The 9,478-nt window shown below is 37.3% G+C and overlaps 1 pseudogene; it reads right to left on the bottom strand.

Annotated features, from left to right (window-relative positions):
* LOC120281299 overlaps nt 1–2,597 on the bottom strand; it is a 6,140-nt pseudogene extending 3,543 nt beyond the window's left edge.
* Nucleotides 2,598–9,478: the final 6,881 nt, after the last annotated feature.

The raw sequence follows: 9,478 nt of genomic DNA, 5'->3' as shown, positions 1-9,478 counted from the left end.
AGTGCATTGTTAAACATGGAGGCCGAGAACGCCCACGTACGAGGACAAAAAGAAGAGGAGAAAACGGGTCCCCTTGCCTGAGTCCTCTGCGATAACGGACATATCCATTTTGACACCATCAATAATGAATTTTTGCCTTGAGGTGGAGAAAATAGAGTTAATCCAAATTAATACATTTGTCGCTAAACCCTCTAGCTTTTAAGAGTTCAAACATGAAATTCCAATCAACAAAGATAAAGGCTTTTAGCAAAGTCCACTTTGAGGATCAACCCCGAAGTGATGCATGTAGTAGATGAGCTCTTGAGCGGTAACAATGTTATTAATAATACAATCGTCTCTTCGATAAAAGTCGATTGAGTTGAATCGACCAACCCAGCTCGATTTTCTGAGTCTAAGTCTGTTTGCCAAGATCTTAGAAACAATCTTGAGGGAAGAGTTGATCAAACCGGATCGAAAGGTAATGAGAGGGATCTTCCGAGCATGGTTTTTGGGATAAGGGCAATGTTGGCCCAATCTGATGCTGCTCAAGATTAGTTCTACCCCTAGAAAAGTCCTCACAAATCTTGAAGATATTCTCTTTACCAATATCCCAATATCTCTTGAAAGAAGAAGATTGGAAAACCATCGTGACCAGCAGGCTTTGTCCGGCTTTCATGTCAAAAGACACCGCCTACTTAATTTCTTTCTTGAGAGAATGGGGGCATCAAGGGAAGAAAGGTCCCGATTTGTTTAGACCCAAGAAGATTACGCCAGCTAATCTTAATACAAAAGTCCTCGAGTGGAACCACATGAGATTATGATAAAAACATGTGAAAGCTGCCACCTATCTCAGATAGTGTCCTCCACCGTTGTCGCCACGAAGCAAACTCAGTGGATAAAGTTTCGCTTCACGACCATAATAGCAATGGAATGAAAGTAACTAGTATTTCCATCCCATTCCTTGAGCCAGTCACCCTAGCTCTTTGCTTCCAATAGATTTCTTCCCGATGTAAGATACGGAAAAAATCAGCTCTTAAGTGAGGCATCTGGTAAGTTCACTCACATTGAGAGCACTGGATTCCTTGATAGCATCAAGTGATTCTGGTCATGTAGTAGTGCTAGCTTCTTGAGCTTAATCGAACCAAAATCAAATTTAGCCCAAATGCTCTAAGGTGCTTGTCTGCTGAAGTCTCAGGCAAAGGATGCTCCAGCGTAATTTTTGACAGTAGGAAAGGATGCCTCGTAAATACGCAGATTCGCTCAAGGTACTGGAGGTAGTTCAAGAGTCAAGTTATTACCATCTAAAAATCGTAGTCTTCAAGTTGCGCAGCCACCAATCGAACTTGGGACACCACCTGAATTAAGTTGAGAAGGTGTCGAGCCTCTACAAGATGTGAAGTTACCAATGGATGCTCTGCATCTCCACAAACTTGATTGGCAAGAACGCCAAAATATTCAATCCTTCTCCGCCTCCTCTCAAAGAAGACGAACAATCTAGCAAGTGAGATTATTGTTCAAACGAGCAAATCCAAGCATCTCAAATTTTTGAAAGGTTAGAACCAAGCTCGACCGGTATGGGTCTACGAAAAGTGCGACAGAAGTTCATGTCCACATGAACTAAATTGCTAAGATTGAGAAAACCAATTTGGGATTATCGTATTGAAGTCGCTCATCAAAGATCAAGGATTGCAAGATTATGCAAGTTTACAAAAGGAAGAGACCGGAGTTATCCCCTGAAAACACCACAAGCCTTCGACGAATCTAAGACGAGATGCCAACCTATTGCATAGGAACGAACCAACTGAGACCTAATCATTGGAAAGGTCAACCCCATCCATCTCCATTTGAATAAGAGAAGTTAGTCCTGACACCCACTGGAAGTCATCCACCATAAGTGGAGGAAAATTTGATGAAAGATAAAGGAATTCCAACTTTGAAAGATTTCAAGTCGAAAGGTGGATGGTACCGAGAAACCAAAGATAGGAGAGGTTCAAATATGTCGAAGTTTGAAAGAGCCAATGAATTGTGGATTGAGATTTGAAATTGCCCTCAAGATCCAACATTTCGTAAAATCGCGGTAATCCGGGACTGAGGACTCAGCGTAAAAGAAAACCCTCATTGTTTCATGCAATATTTCCAATGTCTTTCTTTTTTTAGGTGGATAAAACCACTCTAAATTATCACAAGTACAAGACAACCCCCTAAGCCAACAACAAAACTATAAAAGAATCCCTCACCACAAGAGGTGATATAGTAGAGATACAACAAAACCACCATAAGAAAACATCACGGGCTTCCTCAAACCCACACTCGTATACGACAAACCAGCCCGTGGGTCGATCGGGTTTCTCCTCGGTAGTAGCATCACTCTTGGCACCGTCCCCGTGGGCCCCGTAGAAACTTGAGGTCACATGGACCATAGAAATGGAGTCTTCCGCCTTTGATGTTATCCGCAGTGCTTATCAACCACCATAAAATCAGGTGAGCAATATTTAGGACAAGGCATGAACGACGGGGAAGAATTTTAGCATTAAAAATTTCTATCATTTCTAGCCACCAACATGCCAAACCAGCGCCCTGATCACAAGATCGAGAATCACCCTAGCCGCCGGCCTCATCGCTCAATCTCCAAGAACACCGATCAGCACGATCGCATTTGGTGGAGCAGCCACTAAGCTACACCACAAAAATTCCACACCTCCCCGCGCGAATGAGCAATGAAGTAATGATGATCGACCGACTCAATATCAAAGATACACATCACATAGTGCTGCAACTGGAAGTCTATTACAACGCCTCGCTTAGATTTTCCGTGGTTAGGGATCTATCTTTCCGCATAAGCCAGCTTGAAAAATATCGACTTTCAAAGGACAATGTCTTTTCCAAAGAATCTCACCACGCTGCGAAACGCAACCCGCCATCATTAAGGGAAGTTGTAGTAAGATTTCACCGAGAACTAACCATATCCTCGAAAACCAACATTTAACGTCCCTCGCCTCCCCATCGACCACCGACTCAAAAATAACTCGAACCCGAGTAACATCAAGATCCTTAGAAAAAGGAAATTCTAACAAGTGAGCAAGTTCACTGGAAAAAGGAAAGCAACATCGTAGAGCATCGCTGTTCTTCGCTTTTGACCAATATTCCTAGTGTGTGTCGCAAAGCAAATAAGCTGCACAATTTATTAAAGAAAATAGAGCATCAGACGCCTCCCAGTATGTCTTTTTGCAATCAAACTCCGTGATAAATAAATAAATCAATATTTTATTAAGAAAAATAGAGGAAGTGCAAGAACAAAAATACAAGAAATACAAAGTGACATTGTCTCAGTCGTAGTTGTACTTTTGCTTGTTTCTCTCTAATCTGCAAGTGGTTTATTCACATTTTCAGTGACATTGAACAACATAAATTAGCAGTGAAACACATCGAGACATTCAAGAAAGATCATTCCAAGTCTGCACAACCAAACTAAGATGGAGAAGAATTTATTCGCACCAATGATGATTATCGATCTCTCAGATCACTTGCTCGGGGATCCCAAACATATTCAAAGTCATCTTCGAATCCACTGGACGCCAAATTCTCAAGCTCAGCTGACGCCAAGGGATGGTGATATTCAGAGAAGAAACAAATGGTAAATTTGAGAATAGTTGAAACCGATGGGAGCGAAATAAACTTGAAAATATGAGTGTTTCGATCTAGCCAATCTCCAAACAATTACCCTGACTAGGAGATCCCAAGTGTTCTTGAGTGAATCACTCAAGGTCCTTTTCTTTCGAAATCCCATAGTTCATTACAAGAAATAGGATACTAAGGTCATGAAGTTACCGCAGTATGTAGTAACATGTAATGTGAACTCGGGTTTTACATGTAAAAAGGTCGCTATTTGTCAGAAATCGCCTTTTACATGTAAAAAGTTTTCGCTTTTGTAGTACTTTGCAACATTTCAACTTACGCGAAATTTATTTGTCAGAAGTTGAAACGCAGTTAAAATATTTGTAAGTAAAAATCACCATTCTTCTCTCTCCAAATTATGCATTAAAAGATAAATGAAAAACTTAAGGTAGAATCAATCATAATCATAATTAAACTTATACTTATTTATGTTTTTATTAAATTTATTTCTTTTATTTAAAAACATACCAATTTGTATTTTATTTTAATTAAAAATATTTTTATATAAAATTAAAGAATTTTATATATTTTCTAATTTAATAAAATTATCATTAAATTAATTAATTAATTAATACGTTAATGTCAAAAAGTAGATAGGGAGAGTTAAATTAATTATTTAGAGTTAGTGCTTAATTATTTAAGTTTTCTTATTATTATTATTTACTTAGTTATTTAAGTTTCTCATTATTATTTTTAAATGTAATAAATACTTTATTAAATCATTTAATTAATTTAAAGATTAAATTAAATTAAATAAATTATTTTTTTTAAAATTATTTTTTAAATATATTAAATAATTAATAATAACACTCAGATATTTAGAGTAATCTCACCCTCTCCACTTACATTTCATGCCATATACTTCTAACTTACATCAAACCAAACAAATTAAAAGTAATGCAGCATTTTCAGTTACAGCAAACCAAACAGCAATGATGTAAATTGAAATGCAGCATTTTCACTTACACTGTAATTTCACTTACATGTAATTTCACTTACAGATAACCAAACAGCCCCTAAGAGAGACTAATAGTGTGTTTGTTTGGCCGGATATAAAACTACATATAATTGTAATTACAAAAAACTTCAAAATCTAGTGTTTGTTTGGTTGGATTTTGAGAATTTTGAAAGTAATTAGAAACTGCAGATAGATGATTTCGATTTTGGTTTTGGAACCATGCTCAAACCCATCGTAAATTCAATCTCCTCGCATTTTGATTTTACAAAAAGTCTCACATGCTGGGTCCCATGAGACTTTCCAATAATATATATATATATATATATATATATATATATATATATATATATATATATATATAAATAAAAATAAAATCATGATATTATTTTATCTTAATAATAAATGGTTACTATTATATTTTTATCAATATAAAAAATTATAAATAGTGTAATATATATTTTTTATAATTATTAAAAATAACAATAATTTGTAATGAAAACATAATTTTATATTAAATTAAGTAATTATATGCATAATTATTTTGGTTACTATTAATAACAATTAATTGTGTATTTATAATTAATTAAATTTAATAATGACCCAAGGTGGGATATCCTTAGCAAGGGTGTTTATATCCTACAAATACATCCAACCAAACACATATTTTCAAAATCTAGATTTACAAATCCTTCCAAACAAACACAAAATTTTGAAATTCAGCATTTTCAATTATAGTCAACCAAACACCAAATTTGACTCTTCTGCATTTTTAACTCCAGAATTTACAACTACACCGTAATTGGAAATCTACTGTATTTTCAACTACATCTAACCAAACGCTACCTAAATATTTAACCAAAGTTGTTATATATTTGAGAAGTAAAAAGGCAATAGAGGAAGAGAGGGGTCATTTCATTCATGGCCACAAATGTTTGTACTTTTTAATGCTGTAATCATTTAACTTTTCTCTGATTGCACGTGAGGCCATAATAACCTGTTTTAAGGTTGTTTCAGTGAGTATGATGATGTGCCGCTGACGTGGCGCACGAAACCGCCTTAAAACAAGCTATTATGGCCACACGTGGAGTCAAAAAAAGTTATTTTTGTATTAAAAAAAGTTTTGTGGTCAGAACGTTATAAAGTGCAAATATTTCTGGTCATGAGTAAAATGAACCCGAGGAAGAGATGATTAGCAGTCTCAATTACTACGAAGCACATCAAGCAGGTAGTAATTAGGCATTTATTACATCTCATGATAGTAAGGTTCTCAAATGTGTGGATTTTATTCTTCCAAATAAGCCAATTGAAAATACAAATTTTTCTTGAGCAAAAACCTCGCTAGATTATTGGAGTTAATTGATAACGAAGACCACCATTATTGAGAAAGCAATAAAATGACTTAATAGAGAATTTTCCATTGGAGGTTAGGCTCCAAAGTTTAGAGTTCTTGTTTTTCGAGAGTAACTAACCCTCAAGATGATGTAAGCAATAGAAGGATAGTTTAGGTGAGGCAAATATGGGAGCAACACATGAAATAGGTCCCTAATAGAACCCCAAGGGCACGGGGAGGAGTAAAAAGGATCAAGCTAATAATCTTTTGGGCGCCCTACCTTTAACCATTAGTCATACAAGAATAAAGTAAATGCATCATCTCCAATGATCGAGCGATGCCAACAATGTAAAATGGAAGATCGCTTAAAAATTCCACTCCGTAAGAAAGACTTCTTTGGCCAATTTCTAAAGCGCTTGAATTAAATAATTGAGCCCTCATACTATTGAGTTTCTGGACACAATCTTCCATCATACTCCGTATAACCGGTAACAATTTACTAGCTATCTAATTTTGATGAATGCTTCCATCAAGCGCGATCGTGGTTCCGATTTAGTTTAACCATTCAACTCTGTTCCTCAAATGCCGCCATTCTATAAGTGCGGGTATTCTCCAAGTCTTTCGATGATATTAGTCGTTAAGCCACACAGTAGTCCTTCCATACTTTTTTAATATTATTGGAATCTTCTAAGTTACTTCCTTAGCATTGATTTTTCATAGACTATGGGTTTTAGCCTTCTATTCTTGGTCTTTACTTGATCGATTTATGTAATGTCGAATCTTTCAAAGCTTGACCGAGACGAATGTGAATGAGTAATTTTTATGCTATCAACAAGTAACACATTGTTGCGCTCGGCTTATGGATTGGTTGTTTAAGTCACCCATGATAACCCTCTTCATCGGGATTAACGAGAGAAGCTCACTAATATGAGATTTTTATGTTTTTTACTATTGAAATATATATGTTTTAAAAAATGGGAAAATTACTGTTTAACCCTCGATAATTTCAAAACTTCCCAAAAGCACTGTGAGTTTTTGCATACCTCGATACAACCATTCCTTTATTTTTCACTTCCTTTTTACCCCTGCATTATGAAATTCCATCATCGCTCTTAAACCTTTTGCATACATCATTCTTTTTTGCATTCCTTTTTGTACGTACTCATTTTTAAACAGAGAGCTCATTTTTAAACAGAGAGTTCATTTCTTAAACGGAGAGTTCATTTTTAAACAGAAACCCTTATTTTCTTAAACAAAAACTCATTTCTTAAACGAAAAACTCATTTTTAAACAGAAACCTCATTTTTTTAAACATAAAACTCATTTTTTTAAACAAAAAAACATTAATATTTAAACGGAAAAACAAATATTTACGTGATAAATTAATCCCCGGATATAAAAACCAATTAATCTTGGCCACTGTACATATTTAAATAGAAACAACGATATTTAAGCACTTTTTTTAAACGTAAACGCAATATATTAAACGAAACATCGATAGTTAAACAAAGACAAACAAACATATAAACAGAGAACTCATTTCTTAAACAGAGAGCTTATTTTTAAACAAAGACCTCATTTTTAAACAGTAAACCCTCATTGAGTAGGGACATCTGAGTATCTCATCGTCGCGATCTCGCCGAACGCTGAGTGCTGAGCTCCGGATCCGGGCGAGCGATCTCGGCGTGGCGTGCTGCGTGTGGGGTCTTAAAGGAGAAATCTTTATCGGGCGATGGCGATCCGGGCTGGGCGACGCTCCTCGGCGGTCGGAGTGGTGAGGTCTTCGCGATGGCGATGTCGGATAAGACGGGCTGAATCTGAATCGGAACCATTCTCGATCGGAGACCGCAACATGGATAGCAATAGGGTTAGGGTTAGGGATCATTCCGGGGTTTCGATCCATGGGCGCCTAAGTCGGTGCGACGGGAACGGGAGGGAGGAAGTGGAGCCGATGAGGGTTCGATCTCGCCGCCTTCGCCTTCGTCTTCATCGCCTTCCCCTGCTCGTCGACCTCATCTCTTTTCATCTTCTTCGTCGTCGACCCTCGGGAAGACCGCGATGCTCCTCGTCGTCGAGCTGAAGGCATCGAAAGGTTGCACTCGTACATATTTAAATAGAAACAACGATATTTAAGCACTTTTTAAACATAAACGCAATATATTAAACGAAACATCGATAGTTAAACAAAGACAAACAAGCATATAAACAGAGAACTCATTTCTTAAACAGAGAACTCATTTCTTAAACAGAGAGCTTATTTTTAAACAGAGACCCTCATCGAGTAGGGACATCGAGTATCTCATCGTCAGCGATCTCGCAGCGAACGCTGAGTGTCGAGCTCCGTGATCCGGCGAGCGATCTCGGCGCTGGCCCGCCGCGTGGGGTCTTAAAGGAGAAATCTTTATCGGCGCTGGCGATCCGGTCTGGCGACGCTCCTACGGTCGGAGTGGTGAGGTCTTCGTGGCGACGCCGGATAAGACGGGTCAACTCGAATCGGAACCATTCTCGATCGCGGAGACCGCAACATGGATAGCAATAGGGTTAGGGTTAGGAATCATTCCGGGTTTCGATCCATGGGCGCCTAAGCTCGCTGAGCGAGAACGGAGGGAGGAAGCGGCTCCGACGAGCGCTCGATCTCGCCCGCCTCGCCTTCGCCTTCATCTTCTTCCCTATCGTCGACCTCATCTCTTTCATCTTCTTCGCCGTCGACCCGGGAAGACCGCGACGTCCCTCGCCGTCGAGAAGGCGATCGAAAAGGTCGGACCTTTTTCTCTCGAACTTGAAATCCCATTTTTCACGAACGCGATCGTGATTAGTGAAAGTGACATGCTTTGTCTCATCGGCTACCCAAACTTAACTCAGTAATAAAGAGATTTTCAGAGTATAAACTACACCACAAAAACTCATTTCTTAAAATGCAGAGACCTCATTTTTAAACAAAAACCCTCATTTTTTTAAAACAGAAAACTCATTTCTTAAACAGAGACCTCATTTTTAAACGAGAAACCCTCATTTCTTAAACAGTAAAAACTCATTCCTTAAACAGAAAACTCAATTTTTTAAACAAAAAACTCATTTTTTTAAAAAGGAAGGGGTTTTTGAGGAGTTTAAAACTCGTCCAAAAAATTCCAAATTAACTCTATCAATCACTATTGAGATGTCGTGGGGTTTAAAAAAATCATCAGATTAAAAAGCGAAGGGGCTTTTTGGAGAGTGCAAAACTAATCGTGCTTTTAGATATCTGAAAACTTACTGGTGCTTTTTGCAATTTCGTTAAAAAAATATAAAAAGGATAAACCACATAATTATAAAAAATGTGGAAACATATTGTAGTGGGTGACTATTGAAATATATATTTAAAAAATATAAAAAAACCTAGTAGAAGTCACCATGAATAGTGGGTGAATAGTGCAAAGTCGAATTCCTAATGCCACATGCCCACAATAATATATTGTACAAACATACTATAAAAAAACTATAGAAATACTATATCATTATTCTACAATCGGTGGGAGCTAATGTGGTCCCAAAATCAT

This window comes from Dioscorea cayenensis, chromosome 17 (genome assembly GCF_009730915.1).
Source record: "Dioscorea cayenensis subsp. rotundata cultivar TDr96_F1 chromosome 17, TDr96_F1_v2_PseudoChromosome.rev07_lg8_w22 25.fasta, whole genome shotgun sequence".
Lineage (NCBI taxonomy): Eukaryota > Viridiplantae > Streptophyta > Magnoliopsida > Dioscoreales > Dioscoreaceae > Dioscorea > Dioscorea cayenensis.
The sequence above is the reverse complement of the archived record's forward strand: the minus strand, read 5'-3'. Positions and strand labels throughout refer to the sequence as shown.